Source organism: Lygodium microphyllum, chromosome 15 (assembly GCF_053477565.2).
Source record: "Lygodium microphyllum isolate KBCC chromosome 15, Lygodium_microphyllum_v1.1.10, whole genome shotgun sequence".
In the NCBI taxonomy this organism is placed as follows: domain Eukaryota; kingdom Viridiplantae; phylum Streptophyta; class Polypodiopsida; order Schizaeales; family Lygodiaceae; genus Lygodium; species Lygodium microphyllum.
The window spans coordinates 142,099,042-142,120,716 of NC_141149.1; the positions used below are offsets into that span (position 1 = coordinate 142,099,042).

The 21,675-nt window shown below is 39.5% G+C and overlaps 1 protein-coding gene across 5 annotated transcripts in view; it reads right to left on the minus strand.

The window, feature by feature from the left end:
• LOC148025156 (beta-glucosidase 25-like) overlaps positions 1 to 21,675 on the minus strand; it is a 63,864-nt gene that overhangs the window by 36,386 nt on the left and 5,803 nt on the right. The gene's annotated exons all lie outside the window — the stretch shown is intronic.

Consider the following 21,675-nt stretch of genomic DNA (forward strand, 5'->3'; position numbering starts at 1 on the left):
GCCACAATGATGACACTCCACATTTTTGCCACAAGACTTGCTACGTGCTCTATTTTCAAAACTGCCTTTTTACTAAAATCTGCTCTAAGCTTTTGAGTTACTCAAGGCTGTCCTGAAAGTGTCCCAACTTTCAAGCAAAGTACATAGCAAGAAAGTAGCCTTGAACTCATCATCAATATAGAAATCCAAAGCAATCAGCTAACTAAAAAATGAGTTGAACTCATTCAAATGTTCAGACATGGCTGCACCTTCCTTCATGCGAAAGTCCATCAACTTTTTTAGCCAATAAACCTTGCTAGCTACACTTTTCCTAAGCATACAATTCTTCAAGTCTTTGCCACATTGCATTTGCTGAATTCAACTTCTCAATGTTAAAGAGCAAGTTGTCTGACATTGAGAGCTCAATGGTAGAGTGTGTAAGCTCATCCAAATCATCCCACTCTTCTTGTTTCATACCTACTAGTTTTATTCCCTTCGCCTTGATGGGCTTCACCTATTTCTGCTGCACCAAGATATTATCACACTATTTTTGCCATATTGCAAAATTGTGTGCACCCTCAAGCTTCTTGATGTGCAAAAGATTGCTTCTATCACTATTTCCAGCCATGATTTGCAGCACTAAATTGACTCAAAGATCAACAAATGCAAGCCCAAATGTCGAACAAGTGACCACGGTACACTGAAGTACCAACTAGCAATGAAAATCAAAAAATGGCAAAAATCTTAGATCTGCAAATTGATTTCCAAAATTAGAGAATGTCTGCTATTGCACTCCACGAGCGATTCCAGCCACATTTAGAATCCAATGTGCCCATTACATGTGAAATCCCTAAAATTTTGCTGCACTTACTGCTTCAAATGCATTTTCGGGCACAAATTTGACAATTTCGGTCAAAAGTCCCAAATTTTCTAAGACAAATCCACTCGAATTGCATGAATACATGTGCCCAAGTGCATATACCATGCAATTCTTACACAAATTGATGAAATTCTGCAAAAGCCCCAATTTTCTCGAGTTTGATGTGCACAAAATTCAGTGAAATTGAAAAAAATTCACTAAAATGTAGAAAGCCCCAAAATTTTCCGAGCAAAAGTGCATTGATTTTACAATCTCTAAGTCAAATTATCCAAATCCAGGAAAAGCCCCAATTTTTAAGGTCAATATTGCACACTATGCATATGGACGTGAACACCCAGTAGTGGGAGAGGAACAAATTTCAGATATTTTAAAAAATGATAAAAATTTGAATCTATATTCATGACTCGTGGCCCATCTAGTCACACTTGACCTGTTGCATCAGTTTCAACCCAGTAGTCACAACCCGTCACCTACGCATGCATGTCACACTTAACTGCGCTACCTTCCTATCGCCTACCTCATCACGTGCTGCCTGGCCCCTGCTCACTACGCCTGTCAACTATAGAATATGTGCCTGCTGGTTCAACTGCTTTCGTCACGTGATCGACTAGTCACTCTGACCTGCACCTGTTGTGTTGGTGCACACATGTTCGTTGTCTTGAGAAGCGCGCACTCCTGAGCTGCCTCTTGCCCACTAATCCGATACCAGTTTGATGTGAAGTGTGCAAGGATCGACATAGAGTGCACATCAAATTTAATGCAAAGCTCATAGTAGAGAGTGAGAAGAAAGAGTGAGAGCACGACACTCAAAAGTCTTTTGGTACAATGACAAGGTGTACCACTTTAGATTTTGATAATATAAAGTGCAAGTGTAAGGGTGCATGCACATCCAAACATCGTAAAAGGCACAGTGAGCCTTTATTCCCAACTTTGGGCTAACATTTTCCCTAACCTTGTGCTTTGCTTCTCTAAGAGGCAGGTTTGGTGGTTTAACCACCCTTGATTGTTGCTTGCCTCAAGATCCCATGTCTCCTCCTTCCATTGGTCTGCCTTCTCAACTCGTTCATTTTTTGCAGCCGGCTTAGATTGCTTTGTTGTCTCTACCTTCACTGGTAGGCCCTGAGAAACAACCGCTTGCCCTTCCTACTTTGGAGGCTCTTCCTTCTTTGAAGGGACATCCTTGGCAAAGTGTTTGCACTACTTATATAGGTAGCAAGCATCAGGGAAGCTTCCACAATCTCAAATCCCTTTTGTTCATAGAACTCAAGGTCACAGGTGCCTTATTTTTTCTGTCCCAAAGCATGCATGCACTTTCCTTTCTCACTTAAGGTACCAATTAGGAAAGCCATTGCCACAACGTACAAACCCTCCCCAAAGCGCTAGCAATGGTAGCCACTTCATCATCCAGCCATATTGGCAGGTCTCAGAAAGATACCCATACAAGGCATCCATGAAGGAGGATTGCAGCAAGAGAGAAATTTGGGGACCATGATATTGTCAAAACCAAGCTGCCATTATAGCCAACAGAACAACCCAAAACCCATTCCCTCTCTTGGGGGGGACCCCATGAGAGCCATGAAGAACCCCTTCCCAACAAAACGGAATTGTTGCATATAGGCCCTATCCTAATAGATTGCCGAGAACCCCCTCCCCATAAAATAGAAGAAGATTCCCATAGAGTCATAGTTGGCGAAGCGATGCTTGATACAATCCATGGATGGATTGACCTCCCCCCGTGGGCATCACCTTCCATTGCCTGCAACTTTTTCTTTTTGTTACTTGTTGAAGACACTCTTTTTCTTCTAGACCTTGATCTCCATCTCCACCATGTCGACACCACTCCTACGAGCAACAATAGCAACAACAAAAAAATCCATCTCCATGGCTGTTCCATTTCATAAAGCTTGTTTCTTTCCAAAATGTACTTCATTGATCTCCTCTTCCACTCCCCATTTGCTAGCTTCTAGAGCCTGCATGCATGCAAGGCTTGGGAGCCACCACATGTCGAGGGACTTTAAGGGATTTAGAAAAACATGTCAAAACTATTTAATGATCTTTAAAACAGCCACCACTTCCTAACCCACACTCTCCTTTTGCTCAACACACCTTTACTCTTTTTGCATATTTTTCCTACAATCACTAAGGTGTGTTCTCTATTTTCAAGAGCCAATACAAAAACCTTGAATCGTGCATAGTACCATATGTGCCCTTGTTTATACTTCTAAACTATAATCTCTTTCAATACATTGATTTAAATGTTGTGTTTGCATGAGTTTAACCAGACATGCACGAGTATCCAAGGTGAATGATTAGAGCAATGCCTCACTTAGCTCATATTTTATCATCAAATTTTTACTACATGCCTTCAAATTTTTACATTTTTTATAATAGCTTGACATGAGAATCACAAGTTGAACCAGTTTCTAACTTTAACTACCAAAGGATCAATGCAAGGACACACAATACATCTTTAGTAATATATTATTTTGGTTGTAGATTTGGGAAACCCCAACCCTCCAAAGGGCTTCCCAAACCTATCCGCTTCTCTCTCTCTCTCTCTCTCTCTCTCTCTCTCTCTCTCTCTCTCTCTCTCTCATGTGTAGTCTCTCTCTCTCTCTTCCGTCTCTTTTGTAATTAAATCAAATTATTTATAAACGTCTCTTTCTTCCCCTTTTCAAATCAAAAGTTTCTATCTCTCTCTCTCTTCTCCCCCTCTTTTAAATAATCTATACTAATATATTATTTTAGTTATAGGTTTCAAAAATCTCTCTCTCTCTCTCTCTCTCTCTCTCTCTCTCTCTCTCTCTCTCTCTCTCTCTCTCTCTAGCATTGCTCTCTCAATCAAATCAAACATTTTTTGAATAACCTCCCCTATCTCTCTCGCACGTAATCTCTCTCTCTCTCCTCTCCCCTATTTAATTAAACCCCCCTCTCTCTCTCATGTGTAGTCTCCCTCTCTCTCTTCCCTCTCCCTTTTTAAATTAAATCAAATGTTTTACAATCGTTTCTTTCTCCCCCTTTTTAAATATAATGTTTCTCTCTCTCCTCACTCTCTTTTAATTTAATATTTTTAATTAAATTAAATCTTGTAATTTAACTTCTTTTTTTCTCTTCTCCCTACTCTTTTAACCAAACATTTGAAAAAGCCTTTTTTTAATTTCCCACCCCTTTGAGTTAAAACCCCCCTCTCATGTATACCCTCTCTTTCTATCTCTATCTCTTTCTTTTAACTAAATTAAAAGTTTCTTTCTCTCTCTTCTTCCCCTCTTTTGATAAAACATTTTTAAAAGCCTTTTTTTAATTTAACCTTTTTTTACATAGTTTTTGGCATACTTTGAGAGAGGAGGAATGGGAAAGAGAGAAGAAGAAGAAGGAGAAGGAGAAGAAGAGAGAGAATATGAACACAAAGAGGAAAGTAAATATCTAAAGAGAAAATGAAGAGAGAGAGAGAGAGAATAAAAAAGGAAAAAAAAACAAAAGAGGGAGAGAAGGAAAAGAGGAGAAAAAAACAATAATGAAAGCAACGAGAGAGGAAGGGAGAAGAAAATGATATAAATATACTAATATCAAAAGGCTTTGCTCTCTCTCTCTCTCTCTCTCTCTCTCTCAATTAAACGTTTTTTTATTAAATTATATTTTCTGATTTCAACTTCTCCTTTTTTTCTCTTCTTTCCTCTCTATAATTAAACATTTTTTTAAAATTTTCCTCCTCTTTTAATCAAATCCCCTCTCTTTCTTTGTCATTTCATTAAATCAAAAGTTTATTTCTATCTCTTCTTTCCCTCTTTTAATTAAAACTTTTAAAAGTCGTTTTTTAATTTAAACTTTGCTAAACATAGTTTTCATATACTTTGAGAGAGAGAAAGAGAGAGAGAGAATTTCGAGAAAAAAAATGGAGAGAAACAAATAGAGAAGAAAAATACGAAAAAAGGGAGGGGAGAGAAGAAAAAGAGAGGAGAAAAAAAAAGCAATGATGAAAGAACGGAGAGAGGAAGGAGAGAAGAAAAGGAGAGAGAGAGAGAGAGAGAAGGAGGAGGAGGAAAAAGAAGCATTTTTTAAATATAAACCTTTTTTAACATAGTTTTTGAAATGAGATAGAGAGAGAGAGAGAGAGAGAGCGTTATAGAGAAAATAGAAAAAGAGGAAGGGAAGAGGAGAGAGAGAGAGAGAGAGAGAGAGAGGAAAGAGAAAAATAGAGAGAAGAAAAATATATAGAGAAAAAAGAGAGAGTAAAATATGAGAGAGAGAGATACATAGAGAAGATAAAAAAAGAGGGGAGAGAGAGAATTATAGAGAGGAAATAAGGGGAAAGAGGGGAAAAAGGGAGAAAGAGAGGAAAGAGAGAAAAGAGAAAAATTTAAGAGAGAAGAAAAGACATAGATAGAAAAAACAGCAAGAAAAAAAACTTAAAGGGAGAGGAAAAGAAAAATGAGAGAGAGAGAGAGAGAGGAAATAAAATGGAAAGGGAAAAGAAAAAAATAGAAGGAAGAGAAAAAAGCAATGAGGGAGAGGAGAGAGAAAAATAAGAGAGAGACAAAGATAATGATAAACGAGAAAAAGAGGAAAAAAAGGGGGAAAAGAGAAAAAAGAAAAGCCTTTTTTTAATTTAAATCTTTTTTTATAGCTTTTGAGGACAGAGAGAAAGAAAAAGACAGAGAGAGAGAGAGAGAGAGAGAGAAAGACACAAGAAATATTTACGAAAAAAAAAGACAAGAAATACAAAATTTAAGAAAGAAAAAGAGAGAATTCTAGAAATATAGAAAGAGAGAGAGAGAGAGAGAGAGAGAATGAAAAGAGAGGAAAGAGAAAAAAACATTGAGAGAAAGAAAGAGAGGAAAAAATGAGAGAGAGAGAGAGACAAAGAACAAGAGAGAGGTAAAGAAGAGAGAGGGAACGAAGAGCAAAGAGAAGAAATAAAAGAAAGGGGGAGAGACTAGGAAAAGAGAGGAGAGAGGAAAATAATGACAAAAGCGGAGAAAAGAAAATAAAAAAGACAAGGAGAAAGGGAGTGTCAAAAGATGACGTACCACCGAGACAGTAGGGTTTGCAGGGAGAGGAGGAGAAAGATGTAGAGGATCCCTAAGATCCAAGATTTCCACTTGAAAGGTAACCTGTAGTAAAGAACAGTAGACAGAGTGAACTGGAAAACCCGAAACTCAACCTCGAGAGAGAAGCCACTAGCTCTGTGCATCAGGCTTCCACCAAGGTGTGTGAAGAACTGAGCGATGGGTGGAGACCCCCTCTGAAACTAGAGGAATAGGAGTCCCCCTCTGAAGTTGCAGCAGATGTAGATACCCCCGTGAAGAGCAAAGAAAGATCATGGATCACGGACTCCGAAATGTCTGAGGATGGAGAAAGTGCCGCCAGTCGTGTCGAAGAAGGTATTTGGGGTGGTGAAGAACGCCCAGAGTTGGCCTCTCGAACCTGAGTAGGCGAGGGTGAAGGGTGGGGCTCAGACTAAGCAATGAGTGGGTAACAGTCGCTGCTTCTCAATGGAGCAGACCGGAAGGCCGAAGAAGAGGAAGGAGTCGAGTAGCCAATGTCTCTCAAAGGAGCGGATTGACGAGGAGACGATATCAAACAATCACAATCTCGCGATGGAGCTGCAGAACCGCAAGCCATGGTAGCCACTGTACCCGGAAATAGGTGGAAGAAGACTGCCGCTAGCATTGCGACTTCGAGGGGGTGGGGAGCAAAGGTTGAAGTTGGCAAGCATCGGTGGTGTCCAGTGATGCAACAATAGAAGGACCCAGTAGTCTGGTCATCTATTGGTAAAGAAGCCATGGGTACCAGTGTGCTTTGCTAAAGAAGGAAGAGGTCAACCACGAACCATGAACTACAATGTCCGCCTCAAGGGCTAGGAGGGCAGTGAAAGGGCTAGAAGTGAGCTGCCGGTGGGAGGATGCGACCAGCAGTAAGAGGTTACAACCAGTAGAAAAAGCGAGGAGAGAGAAAGACAAAAACGTAGTTGAGGAGAGAGAAAGACTAAAAACGCAGGCTACAGGAGAGAAAACAATGAACACAAGCTGTAGGAGAGAGGAAGACTAAAAACGCAGGAAAAACCAACAGCAATAGTTAGCATGCTAAAAATCAGCTCTGAACAGTGTGTCGTAGACTGGAAACAAGCGCCAAATTGTAGATGACACCAAGGGCAGCTGAGATTGCGATGTCCTCCGCAAAAGGGGTGTGGGCAGCAAGCTATAAAAACCTGTGATGTGCAGAAACAAGATTGTTTTCTGAATGGAGAGTGATCAGCAACAATCGCTCTACTCTAAACAGCTGCAAACTACGGATGGAAGGCTAGAAACAAGTGCCACACTGTAGATGATAGCAAGGGACAGTTGACACTGCAATGTCCTCCACGAAAGGGGTGTGGACAACAAACTGAAAACACCTGAAACCTGCAAAAACGAGATTTTGATGCAACAGAAGAAGAAAAGAAGTGGATGCCGAACCCGCCACCGGTCTTTATTGTCACTGGAGTGGAGGATCCTTGCCACTATTTGAGCAGATCCAGTTCTGATACCATGTCAAAAGATGGCATACCAGCAAGACAATAGGGTTTGCAAGAAGGAACACGGAGTGAACTCGGAAAACATGGGAAAGAGAAGAGAAGAGAGAAGAAACTCTGATGAATGGAATGATGAAGTTCTAAATCATGGAGTGAATGTGATACAAGGGAACAAGGGTGTCGTAGCACAAGGAAGATGATGAAGACAGCCACGAACCACGCACCACAATGTCCTCCTGAAGGGGTGTGAGGGTAGTGGAGAGGCTGAAGAGAAGAGGTGATAGACTAAATGAATCAGCCGTAAGGAATGAATGAGAGAGTGACCTATAAATAGGCACAGACACTCTAGGGTGGCACCCCTTTTTGGGGCTGCAAACCCTAAACGCAAAACGCAAAAACGCAAACTGCAGGTGAAGGGTGAAGGGTTTCTCAACAAGGAGGAGAAAAGAAGAGAGAGAAAGACTTAGGCAGTCACCTTATAGAAGTCCTCTATATAGCATGCATTCACGTGACAGTTCAAAAACCCCTTTTTAAAATTTTTGTACCATTTTATATACCCCTTCTATGTATTTCGAAGGCAATAGTTATATCCCTTCTGTAAATCTAAAATTCAAAGAGTGTGCAATTTCATGGCCCCTTCTATATAATTCAAATTAAAACATAATACTACAATACTTCAACCATAGAATTTTCACTATGATCCAAGATGGATATTTGGACATGATAATATGATAAATGCTTTACAATAGCTCTATGACATCGAGCTATACATAAAAAGCTCCAAGATCCACATGTCCAAAGCATGTCCTATACACAATGTGTAGGGTTCCTGGTGCACATGTATAGATTTGGATCAAAGGGGGTAGAATGGAATCCATGAGTCTGTAAGAACTCGTCCATCCTATGGTACTAGGATCTCAACGCTTGCTTCAATCCATAAAGAGCTTTCCGCAAGCAAAATACCCTGTCAGACTAGTCAACGAAAGAAAAGCCGAGAGGCTACTCCACATAAGCTTTCTCCTCCAAATAACTGTTTAAAAATGCACTTTTAACATCTACCGGATAGATCGGCCAAACGTGGCGAGCGCGAGCGCAACCAACAAACGAAATAAGATCAATCGAGTTGTAGGTGCAAAGGTTTCTTCATAGTCAATGTCGTGCTTTTGTCTAAAACCTTATACTACAAGATGAGCCTTGTATTTGTCTTAAGTACCATTAGCCTTTAGCTTGATCTAAAAATCCACTTCGTCTCGATGACCGACTTGTAACAAGGACGATCCACCAATGTCCAAATCCCATTTTGATCAATACTATCCAGTTCCTTCTCCATAGCTTTTTACCACATAGAGGGTCATTCAGAGCCTCCTACCAACTATTCACCGCATAATGTGCAATGTAATCAGCTATAAACGACAATGTATATGAAGCGTGAGGAGCGAACCAACCAAATCTTCGAGGGCCCTCTGCAATGAAATCCGATACAAGGATCCTCGAATCCCACATGATCTATTGGTACTAGCGAGGTAATGGGCCTTCCCAAGGAGGCTTGGCAGCTCGAGTGTCTACTGGAAGGGCAAGAACACATAGTAGACCTGGATCAATAGACACGATCTCAAATGATGTGAGTGAAGGTTAGGACAAAGAGTCATGTGCAGAAGACTGCACGATATCCCTCTCATCAAAGTCGACATCTTGCCTAACGATTATTTTGTTCATCCAAGGATCGAACAAACACTAGGCTTTCGCTTCAAAAAAATAGCTTATAAGATAAGAGATCTGCTCGAGGGATAAGCTTTCATATCTTGTCATCTAGAGTATACATATAAGCATGACTATTGAAAACTCTGAAAATAACAAGCTGAGAGCCAAAAAACTGCCTCATACAGAGTCTTTTAAGGGATCGTCGCAATCAGACAGATCGAGGATATACACTAAAGTGTTAATAGCCTCCACCTAAAGGTGCTAAGGGAGCTTTGCTGCGAATAGCATAAAGCGTACCATATTCAAGACTGTTTGCTTCCTACGCTCTACAACTCCATTCTATGCAGGAGAGTTGGTAGAGATGAGCCGATAGGCAATGCCCTACTCTTGTAGAAACTCAGAAAACTCATAGCAGGTAAACTCGCCACCAAAATCACTCATCATAGTACCCATACGATGACCATTCTAATATGGACTTAGCAAAACCCAAGCCCTGAAATAAGTGAAAGCATACGACTCATGCTTGAGGAAGTACATCCACATGTATCTAGAGAAATCATCCACTATCAAAAAAAAGCAACACGTCATTTAAGGCAACAGTAGATGTGAGACCACAAAGATCATGAATGACCCTAAGGGGTTTAATAGCATGAGAGACACATGGCTGAGAAAAGGATGTACAATGTTGTTTACCTAGTTGACATGCTTTTATAAACCTCTCAAAATAGTTTTAGGTATGGAAGGCCCTCAACCACCCCCTAACATGACAGTTCATAAAGAGAGTTGTAGCTAAGATATCCTAAGTGAAAACACCAAAGACACTAAGAGTCTGTGGGCTCCCGTGTGATGGCCAAAGTCTAGAATTGATGAAACTTCGAATCATTGGCAGTCAATAGTAAGAAAGTATGACATGTGATAAAGGGCATTAGACAATGCCTTGCCTCAAGTAATTACTAAACCAATCTAAGAGTCTAGAACCTCAACTATAGTCGCAATGAAAAAAATTGCTCATCCCAACTAGCAAAGTTGCTGAATGGACAACAAGTTTACCTCAAGTTGAGATACGTGATAAACATCATCCAGCAAAGCGAGACCTGGACCCAATCAATGGAAAAACTGACCTTTAGACATGAATCTTGACCAAAGAGTTATTTCCTATGTGAATACTCTTGGCTGCAGGGGCTTAAGAAATGAAAATGCGCTATAAGAGTCATGTAATAGGTAGCTCCACTATCCACAAGCCAAATAGGTGTTGATATGCTCAGCTATGACAAGTGGCCTCTACAGACATCTCATCAGAACGCAACTTGCAAAAATGAATGAGACTCACATTCAATGTGTCTAAAGAGATGATATGGGCCTCTACAAACCAAGCAAACAAACCCTTTGGAGTTGAGTAGTTCGTCGACTGTGATGACTCACTGGTGGCAGTATGGGTTTAGCCTCGACACTGCCCCTACTAAAGATTGCCACCACCCTACTTTTCCTATTGGGAGTTACCTAGCTGAGGTGCAAAGGTCTAATTCTTGGATTTTGGCTGTGTATCTTTTGCCTTAGATTGACACTCATCGTCAAAATGACTAGCCTTTTGATAATGTTGAGATTACCTATTCTTTTTAGACATATTCTACCATCTAAGTTTAAGTGTAGATTGAGTGTTTCCTTGGGATTCACTAGCCTTGTTTTGATTTTGATTTTGATTTTAATTTGAGTTTTATCTGCCCTTGCCATGTGGCCCCCTGAGAAGAGGCAACAAGAGCCCGCTCTATCGATGACACATTATAAAATTGATCGAACCACCTTACATAATGCAACAACTAACACTCAAACTTATAAAATATAGACATTTGAGGCTATAAAATCACCTATTGCACAAAATAGAAATATTTTCTTTGCAACGTATTAAGAAACACGATAACTTAATCGTTTGAGAACTTAGGAGCCTCAATGGTTTGCTCAACTAACTTGACTTTTAAGTCATCCTTGTCTGTGATTTTGAAGTTTTTGAGCTCAAGATTTAAATTTATGTGATCGGATCCTATCTTGAGTTGCATAGCGGTCAATCAAGTGTGCCCAACGCTTGTATGCTGAGGAGATGCTAAGTCGAAATGCTAAAGCTGAGAGTAAAACTTAGGCAATAAGCCCTACATAAGCTCAACAATAGCGGAGGTATTAAGATCCTTCCATGAGCAAACGACCTTGTATGGAAGAAGAGTGGGATCATGTTGGAGTTCCAACCCTTGCAATAAATCCCATAAGTTTTGAGAGTCTAATACATAACTCATCAAATTTCACCAAGTGTTGTAGTTTAGCCCGTTGAAAGGAGTCTTTTCATTAAAAGCGTGCTTCACGAGTGAGAAGCTAGAATCATGAGGTGTCTGTATAGAAGGATAGATGGGATAAGGTGGAGGATAAGATGGGGTAGTGTTGGTGGATAAGAGGGAAGGGGAAAGGTGGATATGCCGAAATAAGCTCTTGATGCCCAATGAGTACCGATTACTACGGAGGTACTGAAACGGATATAGGCCCATATATTACCGTAGGTATAAGGTGGAAGCACTAGGACACAATAGGCTTGTCTAAATGTCGGATGGGGCACAATTTAATGATCGGATGGTCCACTAGGTAATGCCATAGAAACAAACTACAATACCAAACAATCAACACTCGAGTATGTCCAAGGTGCACTCCCAAAGAGAGAACCCAAAAGTGAATGTGTGGGAGGTCGAGCCTCCCTCACAAGTACACCACCCGAAAACAAGTATGGAGAGGTCCTAAAGGCTATGCCTAAATGTGCAGAACTCCTCTCCCTGTGGTGTGTGGTGGATAATGTGATGCACTTAATGAAAGCAAAAAGGAAGGTACAGCGAAAGATCGGGAAGGGGTGGGTGGGAGCCCAAATGGATTTGTGACGAATGTGGTGGAAAAAATGATTGGTTTCTTTTATCCACTAAATGCATTAGATAAAGATGCACCTACTCCATATTGACCATGAGAAATAAAATCTTTTTTAAGAAAAAAGAAGGGATCAAATACTTACAAATTCTTCTTTTAGCTTCTTATCTAGTTTTGAGTTCATAAGGAAATACATGTCTTCTTCATTACTCATAAACCAAAGTTGGTTTTGAAGTGTCCCTTCTTGACATCAATCCAACAGGAAATACAAAATCTGTTGACATAGAATCTAAAATAATAGAATTTATACCTAGCATTCAAGAAAAAAAAATATTGTGGAAGTCATGTGTAGTCTGAGCTAGGTTCAACTTGTGGATGGCCGGTCCATTGTAAAGATTCAGAAGGTCCTACAAGATCAATAGTTCTATATATCTAATCTAAAGAAGAATCTCAAGCTATCTTCAATCTCCTACTGAGCCATATGCATAAGGATGAGATCATACTCAACGGGTAGAAATCTAATATGGTCTATGGACTTCATTGTGATCCCATGGTTCTCCGTCCATGTAAATTTCAATGGTAGCAAGCAAAGAAGCCTACTTCTAATCATTTCTATCCATATTTAGCTATAGAGATTGGAGCAATGTTGTGGATGTGTTCGAAGTCATTTGACCCTTCTGTCATTCCTACTTTCTCGAATGAGCTTTTCAATCAAAGCCTAAGGCTTCTTAGAGAGTACCTAGCTCTGATACCATGTGAAAAAACACTCTAAACGCATAACACAAAACCAATCATATGACAAAGTATAGATTGATAAACACAGAACTCAATTAGGGTTAGAGTTAGGGTAACTCAAAGACAATAAACACAATGAATAATAAAGTAAATGAATATTGAATATAAGGTGCTCGTATAACAAACACACTATGTAATGAATAATGAACCTCAAACTCTTGTATCTCTGGGATCAAAGCAAAGGTTATGAGCTGCAAAGTGTCTTGTACTCCGAACGAATCTCGAATCGCAGCAAAGGCAACCTCTGAGTATCGAACTAGCAAATGCAACCAAAGAAGACTAGATCTAAAGCAAAAGAAACTGCATGAGATGAAAGACTAAAAACCCAAGTACCTGAGAAGAGAAAATTTGAGCGAGAGCTGTTAGGTGCAAACGCAATTTGTGGGGAGAGAGATGATCAAGATGATAGCCGAAGACTGTAAACCCAACCTGTGGAGAGAGAAGATCAAGACGACAACTCTAGATTGCTAGAGATGGCACTAAATGCTAACATCAGCATCAAACGCAACAAATAAATAGTAGACGGCAGCTCCATGGTATTAGGCGACAACTACGAACGCGTGGCAAAGGCTGAAATCATGTGCCAGATAGTAGCAGATGGCCAGCCTCTAACCGTGATATCCTCTGCAAATGGGGTGTGGGCAAAGATATAGCTCTTGAAACTTGCAAAAACGAGTTTTAGAAAGAGTGGTGGACTACATGCCTATTTATAGAAAATTTGGGATCTCCAAATTAATGTTTTTTTAAAACTAAAAAGGTTTCTTCATTAATTAAGCGTATTTTGGAGGTATTTAAGTCAAGCCAGTACAATTTTAGCTCAACAGAGGCATACCTACCCCATCTCACCATCCACTCAAACTCTCTAGCATTGGAGAGTTATAAGGGATGACCGCATCAATGGTACTAGAAGCAAAAGGAGGGGCTGCCAAGCCCGCCCGTGGTCTAAAGAAGAAGACCTTGTCCACGCCTTAGTCTCAACCGTGACTAGAGGGTCCAAGTCGAAGTCTGAGAAAGAGAATAACTCAAGAGTCAAGATTTTTGCGCAAATGTTCCTTTTTAGCACAGTGATAACACTAAGCCTTCAACTTCTTCTTCCTGTCATCCCTCTTTGAAGTTGTAAAGGCCTCATTGGATCCGCTAGACTACGAGGGAAGTCTCCCTATAACAACCACAAAGACGTCTTGTGGTCAAGTAGCATCGAGGATATATATAGAAAACTAACATGTGTCAAAGACATTTGAGCTTGCAAAGCATTGGCCTCTCCATTAAACACCGGAGGAAGCTTGTAGAGCATAATCCCCACAAGATGAGACTCTAGAAGGGAAGACCGTATGTGTCAAGCTGGTCCTATACCTGTATGATAGTACGGATGCCTCTTGCTTCTTGGTAACATGCTGAAGAGAAGATTATACTCAATGTATAATAGGGATTTCCTTGCTGTACTTGAGTGAAACAATTTGGATATGAGCTACAAAATACAAGTGGCTCGGTTATTCATGGAGAGTATGTGCCAAGACATAAATATCCAAGAACATGAAGCTACCAAACAAAAACCAGAGAAGATGGATGACTTGGTGATGCAAGCATCAAAAGATTGATGAAGAGATGCAACAAATGGAGCAATGCAATATAATCGACCATCTCAAAGTTTTTGACAAAACAATGCAACAATTTGATATTCTAAAAGAACAAAGAATTAGCTATTTTAAATATTGTGTTTAAAGCAAGATCAAGCCACAATTCCAAGAGATATGACGATGTGTACAGATAAACCTAAGAAGATTATAAGTATGCTCTTAAAGTCAAGTTTAGTGTGCCAAGTTATGACTTATTCATTGAACCATCAGATCTTCCACATATATTTCCATCAAATATAGACGAGACGCAGAATATTGATGATGTAAACACTATGATATTGGACCTAGATACACTTGTTGAAATTGCAACCATGTTAATAACAAAGATGTATGAAGAGAAAGAGTCAAAGAAAGCTGAAGAAGAGAAGGGGGCTAATTCAATTCAGCCTAAAGAGATACATTGTAAAGAATTGCCTATATATGAAGCAAGTTTGATCGAGCAAGTAGTAAATATGACAAAAGCACTAATAGAGAATGCTAAAGAGGCAAAGATCTTGACTGGGACCTATGGTACAGATGTTGACATAATTGGAGATGCAATACTAGCAGAAAAAGTTTGTGAGATATAGATCGTAGCTTCTAATGACACCTTGGCAATGATAGATGCTTTGATTGAAGATGACCATGTGCAAGATGCAAAACGTAGAGAGGGGCGCAAAGAAGATATGCTAGATTTGAGTATAGATTGCAAGATTAGAGGGGGTGAAGATACTCCATCAAAGATTTTGCCTATGTTTTTGTAGGACATGCAAGAAGCGTCTACAGAGCATGATATGCTTGATGTTTTACCATTTGATCTAGGATACAATATTAAGAATTGATGCATGATTGATTATCCAAGTATATTGTGGTTGCTAGACCCATGAGGCTAATATGGCTATTGTCGACTACAACAGACAAGCAAGGCTGAACTAAAGATATTTCAAAATGCTTTAATTGGGAGAGGATTAATGATGACCAATGCATTGAGAATGGGGTTTAATACTTGGAGAAGAGGCCTACAAAGTTTGATGACCATCCGAGTTCATATGCAAGAGATACACAAATAGAAAGGACATTGTTTGATCAGGACTGTGTGCTGTAAAGAATAGTTGCAGACTGCACAGAACATTTTAGAGGCTGATGCCTTAGTTCAAGGGTCTTTAACAAAGTTAAAGATCACAAGCAAGGCTACATCTTTGCTTTTAAAGCTCCGCAATCCAAGTTCGGCATCGAAAGATACTAGCAGTTTTCTACAAGGTGGTCCTATAGGACAGTTTTCGGATAGGACAAGACTAAGTAAAGGATGTAAACGCCTGCATGTGACATATACTTTGTCAAAAATGATTGAAGCTTACTTGCCGATACTCAAGGAAGAGAGAAGGTTCAAGATATGCGAGATAAGAGATGTAGAAGAGGTGGATGCAGAGGAGAATCCAGCAAACGATGAGCGATTTGACAGTGAAGATGAGGATGAGGAATATGCATTGATAGACAAGCTTGAGCTTAAGATACCATATGATCCTAGTGGATTTACATAGCTTGTCTTACGATAGAGGTTGGATGAGCTATCATTAGATGCAGAGTGATATATACATGATAAGAAGATTGAGCTCTTGATGCTTTATGATCAGGGTGGGAGTGATTGAACTTGTAATGTGATGAAGACAAGTGTTCGGACTGATGATCCTAGAGGCAGAGTGCTCCAAAGCACAATACCTTGGGAAACACATATATGGGTGTCTGATCCAATTGGACTACACTGTTGGCCCATTCAAAGGATGTGTGGGTTCAGAGGGGGATGGATGTCGTAGCGTCACATGTCCATTGTTAAACCGATGACCAAAGACCAAAGTAGCGTGAAAACAAGCTGAAAATTAATTCTAATGGAGCTTGTAGGTGTGGCATACCTATAACTAAAACTAGTTCACTACAATAGAGTGTGAAAACCTTTAAATTTGAACTACTTCCAAGGCAAACCAGTTTAATTCTGAAAGGGTTAAGTAAACTACTTACTAATGATTGACTATGATGGGAAGAGATTAAAAAGAAAGTTTTAGAGGCTTCTTCATGAACCAGGAAAACGTCATTCAGTTAACACCAAGAATTTTGGGCCCTGAAAGGATGATTTTAATCACGATTATTAGTGATTCTTGTATTGTCTTCTGCCTTGGTGTATGGATTCCATTTCCCCAGCATTCTCTTCTTGAGTTATTCGTTCTTTGCAATGTTTCTCTTGTTGTGTTTGTGCAATTTCTTACAACGGCTTCTTGAAAGACATCAAGGGAAAATTCTCAAAGTTGCTGCCTAAAAAACTTTGCATATCCTACAATACAATTTTCTTACATGCAGTCTGCTATAGTCGTGAAGTTTCTGGAGTGTGCATATCCCAGTTACTTGCTCGGTTTGCTAGCAAACTTGACAAGGCTATTCTTTAGGTCTTAAGGCATACTGTAGATATGCCTTCCACCATCAGAAGAAGCTCTTTAATCAACACCAGATTTGAAAGTACTAAATCTATCCAAATTTGTTATATTACAACAATCTACTTTGTGACCCTATATTTACACTACTTACAAACTTTTTACATGATTCTACAAATGCATTTCTTGAAATGAAATCAACTGATCTTCTCATGAATTGTTCCATCCAGATCTTGCAATAGATAAGTGCATTTTCGAAACCAGCCGTTCTCATTCTCTCATCCCCCTACTACCATCTCACGCCACACTGACATGAAGAGCTGCATGTTGGGGCTGACAGCATTATACCTTCCGCCATTGCAGTCACATTGTTTCCTTCTCTCATCTACATTCTCATTCTGTCTCTTTCTTCTCTCCATGTTCACTTTCCTTTTCATTGCACTCTCACATAGTATCAAGGCCATGTGTGCAAGCAAAAGTCTATGAAGTGAAGCATGTTGTCCACATTACAACCAACTAGGTGACATCTCTAGGTGCTGAAGACCTTGTATTGGCTATTCTACAGTGTCTAACCACTATGGCCTTCACATGGGTATCAAAACAGTTCACCCAATAGGCTTTTGTCCCATCCCATTGTCATCGTAACATACTAATATCTATAGCATACTCTATGTGTGTTCACTATTTACAGCAGTCTGTGTGTGTGTGTGTGTGTGTGTGTGTGTGTGTGTGTGTGTGCATTTCTGTTCATTTCTTACAGCATACTCTCTCTCTCTCTCTCTCTCTCTCATACCGAGAACATATCACCACATTCACCACCATCAAAGGTATTGGAATATCCAACTATGAGAGATTCATGAGCATCAATATCCCAATTTCTCCTTGCATAACCAGCCTTCCTTCAGGTCTTTTTAGAAGCAATATCATCATTGTGGGTACCAACAACAAAAATGGCTCCACCATTCTCAAAGTCACTACTAGATGAAATAGCAAATCCATTGACTAGAACACCACAAGCATCTATATCTGGTCCCCAATCATTATCTACTAGATTGTCCATCTCAAGAGCATCTGTCACATCAACATGGTCACAAGTATAACTTGCATTAAAACTAGCACACATAGCAGTACTGGGATGATTAGCAACACGCGCACTGATGAAGATCATTATAATCAGCATCAACCTCAATCATCACAAGGTCCACATTGCTACCTTCATAAAGAACATGATTATTAGATTATTGATTGTCATCTTGATTTAAAATTGAAGACATGAAAAGTAGCACTGAGTCCAATATGTCTACTAACTACAAGCCAATTCCCAACATCATCTTGATCCAAATGAATATTCAAAACATGCAGATGAGATGTCTTGTGTCAAGGTTCATACATAAGGCACTAAACCATGTATTGCTGGAAAAGTCTATCGAAAAGCTACAAAAGCTCTTTGCTTACTAAAGGAGCATCCTATGCTAGTGAACTCCCATGTGTCTTGCCACCAAATACAAAGATGCATCTAAACTCATCAAATCAAAGATGAGATAGAGAAAGAGAAAGAGATATTAAAATATACACAAGCCTTAAGAAAATGAAGAAAGATGAGTCTTCTCCAAACCTACCAAATGCTTCAATGCTCCCTGTTTGACTCTCTCCACGTTTGCCTCTACTACCAGCTTGGCGTGCTCCTAAACCATCCACCCTCGTATAGGTTACAATACATGAAGCTTGTTATAAATCAAATTGACATATCCATGATGTAAAACCTTCTTGATTGGAATCCAAAGCCCCTAGGTTCAATTTCATCAACACCAGCTCTCTATTAAGGCATTATGTATGAGATAGAAATTGTAATGGCAAGAGAATCCCTCTCTATGAAAATAGCTTTCCTTCTTTGGAAGAACACATGGAGAAGCCTCCTAAGTACAATTTCAAGCTAATGAGAAGTATGACCTGAGCTTTTGATGAAGCTACATCTGCCTAAAGGCAAAGAGGATGCCAACACGGCTAGGTTGCCACATCATGCTCGACTTATTATTTTACCTTATCAATGCTTTAAATTTTTGGCTTTTGCACCAACCTTTTGGAATCCATCCCATAAAGGTCAACCTATGGACTCCGCCTTCAGATTCCTACAGATTAGCTAAGAGATCATGCACATCTTGATAGAACAAACCAACATGAAAAATAGGCTAACTTTCAAACTTCACCAAAATGAAAATTATTCAATCTTCAAAAATATACCATGCAAGCTATTATGTCATTGACTACATGATATACAATACTATTAGATGCAAGGAATCCACCATTGCCACCACTGGAATCTTGCATACCATGTCGTTCCATGTTGACATTGCTAAAAAGAAAGTGAGCACAAATTCAATGAAAGAAAGAAGGTTAAAACCATAGAAATCCATCCAAAATGTTGGTGAACTTCATGTCCGGCAACACTATGAAGCAAGTCTTGAAAGCTCATGAGGGAGAACTTGGAGCAACATCGCCATGCCCTTTTCCAAATATCTATTTGCAAAGCAAAAAGCTCTCCAAATCAAGATATTCATATTGGTGATGCTCCAAAACATTTTGAACACCTTTTAACAGCATGTTCAAGTCCACTGCATCAAGTTGAGTGTACAAATGGTACATGTAAAGATTGCACCCTATTGATGCACATTGAATCTTTTGAAGTCTTGCAAATCTATTGATCCTATTGTAACACCACACCATATTAAAGCATGCCATTTTTCAAATATGTATATGCAAGTAGAAAGCTTAACGTACCTAAAATCCCTCCATATCAAGAAATTCAAGTTAGAACACACACACAGAGAGAGAGAGAGAGAGAGAGAGAGAAAGGGATGGGGGAAAGGAGGTTTGAATGCCATGGAATATGTCAAGAAATGGAGAGAATGAAAAGTGGAATGGACCCATGAAGACATGAGAGAGAGAGAGGGAGGGAGGGAGGGAGGGAAATGGTAATCACTTTTGAAAATTTGTGAAAGTCTTGGAGTGGGAGTACTATAGTAGGATCAATCCTAGGTTTGAGAGCCAATGTGGGCAGTAGAACCTACCTAAGGAATGCCATTGTGACATCATTTTAGGGAGATTATGGACTCACTTAAGCCCCATAGAAGCAAGCTCCTAGACCTCCTCTTGACATGGATGGCCCGGGCTCAAGATGAAGCCATTGTAGCCTTGGATATCCAATTCATCTATCATGACTAATCTCGATCGTGAAACCTATATAAGAATCAATATAGTCCCCATTGACTTGACCTAGCTGAGCTTTTACCACTTTAGATAATTGCTTGAAGCAAGCTCTAAGAAGCTTGTGGTTGCTAGAGCATTCCCAAGCATGTTATGCCACGCGGCACAAAACTAACAGAAGCAATAGGAATGGTGATCCCAACAATTTTATTGGACGGCTTTCTAACATGTACATCACTATGTCTACAGGAATGGTAATCTCAACAATTTTATTGGAAGACTTTCTAGCATAGACATCACTATGTCTAAACCCTCTATATGACCAAGCACTAACTATTGGCCTTTGAATGACTCATACATCATGACACTAGTTAGTTGTTGCAAATATAAAACAATGTCAAGCCCTTACTCTCTAGGTAAGCGACATCTATATACACTATGTCCAAATCAGAAAATCCTCCATATAGACTACCAAATCCCTTTGACAACACTACATTTATCAATGACTTCAAGAGAAGACGGTTAAAAATTGATCATCACAAAAGGAACATGACAAACAACAATAAAATATTTATCCATGATTTCAATAGAAAAGAAAAAATAATAATAATAAGTCCCTTTTGAAAGAACAAGAGAAACACGCTTTTAAAACATATATCTTACACCAAACAAGAAGCGTTAAATCAATCATGCAAGCTAAAACTAAGTAGCTATCTGCAATATGGATGATTTGTTCAACAACACCCATTACCTATCTCTCACGTTGCCAATGTTCATTGTCCATGTTGCTCATCCAAAGCTAATTGACAAGTAGATGCACTAATGGCCATCATTAAGATGCCTTGACCTTTTGAAGGTGATCCATGAACATGAAAAAAGAGAGCTACCCATGACGTTATGTCTTGCTGCCTTTCAAACACTGTTAAATGACATTATGTCTTGCTACCTTTCAAACATTGTTAAATATCTCACCCTCATCTTACACAAGTAGCTCTCATGAATCCCAATCGGTACTATTTAGGTTGCACAAGTCTTCTTCTTTGGAGCTTTTAGCTTAGATCAATAATGCTTCCACTAGGCCTACTAGTAATCACATTTTAGACCGCCCATGGCATTATGATTTGACAAACATCTCAACTATCAAGATGAATAAGACAACCTCCACTCCTCTTCTCATCAACCTTGTAACACATCACATTTCCATGCAAGCATTGGAAATCCTCACAGACGACATTGATGCTGAATTTATGTAAGTCTTCCTCTTTGGTCCTTTGTACAACACATGTCAAGATGCATTTGCTTCCTTTTGCTTTGTTTCACATTGGTAACCAATATGTTGTTTAAACATCCTTGGGGGGACTGCTTTGTGTGGAGCACACACAATAGATGGCTATGGCAAACCTCTCCATAAGAATGATTGTGCTTAAAAAGTAGGCTGCTTTGCTTTGATGCACCTTCTATAGGCCCTTTGAGATGGTGCTTCCTCACTACTCATATGGACTAAAATACCCAAATAAATGTCACCATCTCATAATCTGTGGCTATCATCATTTGTGCCTGAAATGGCTATAATTATCATTTTGTTCATATGCAACCCAACCTTCCATTTTCCAAAATGCAAATGCACAATATATTGTTGAGATGAGGATTGGCCATTGCATAGTTACTCTA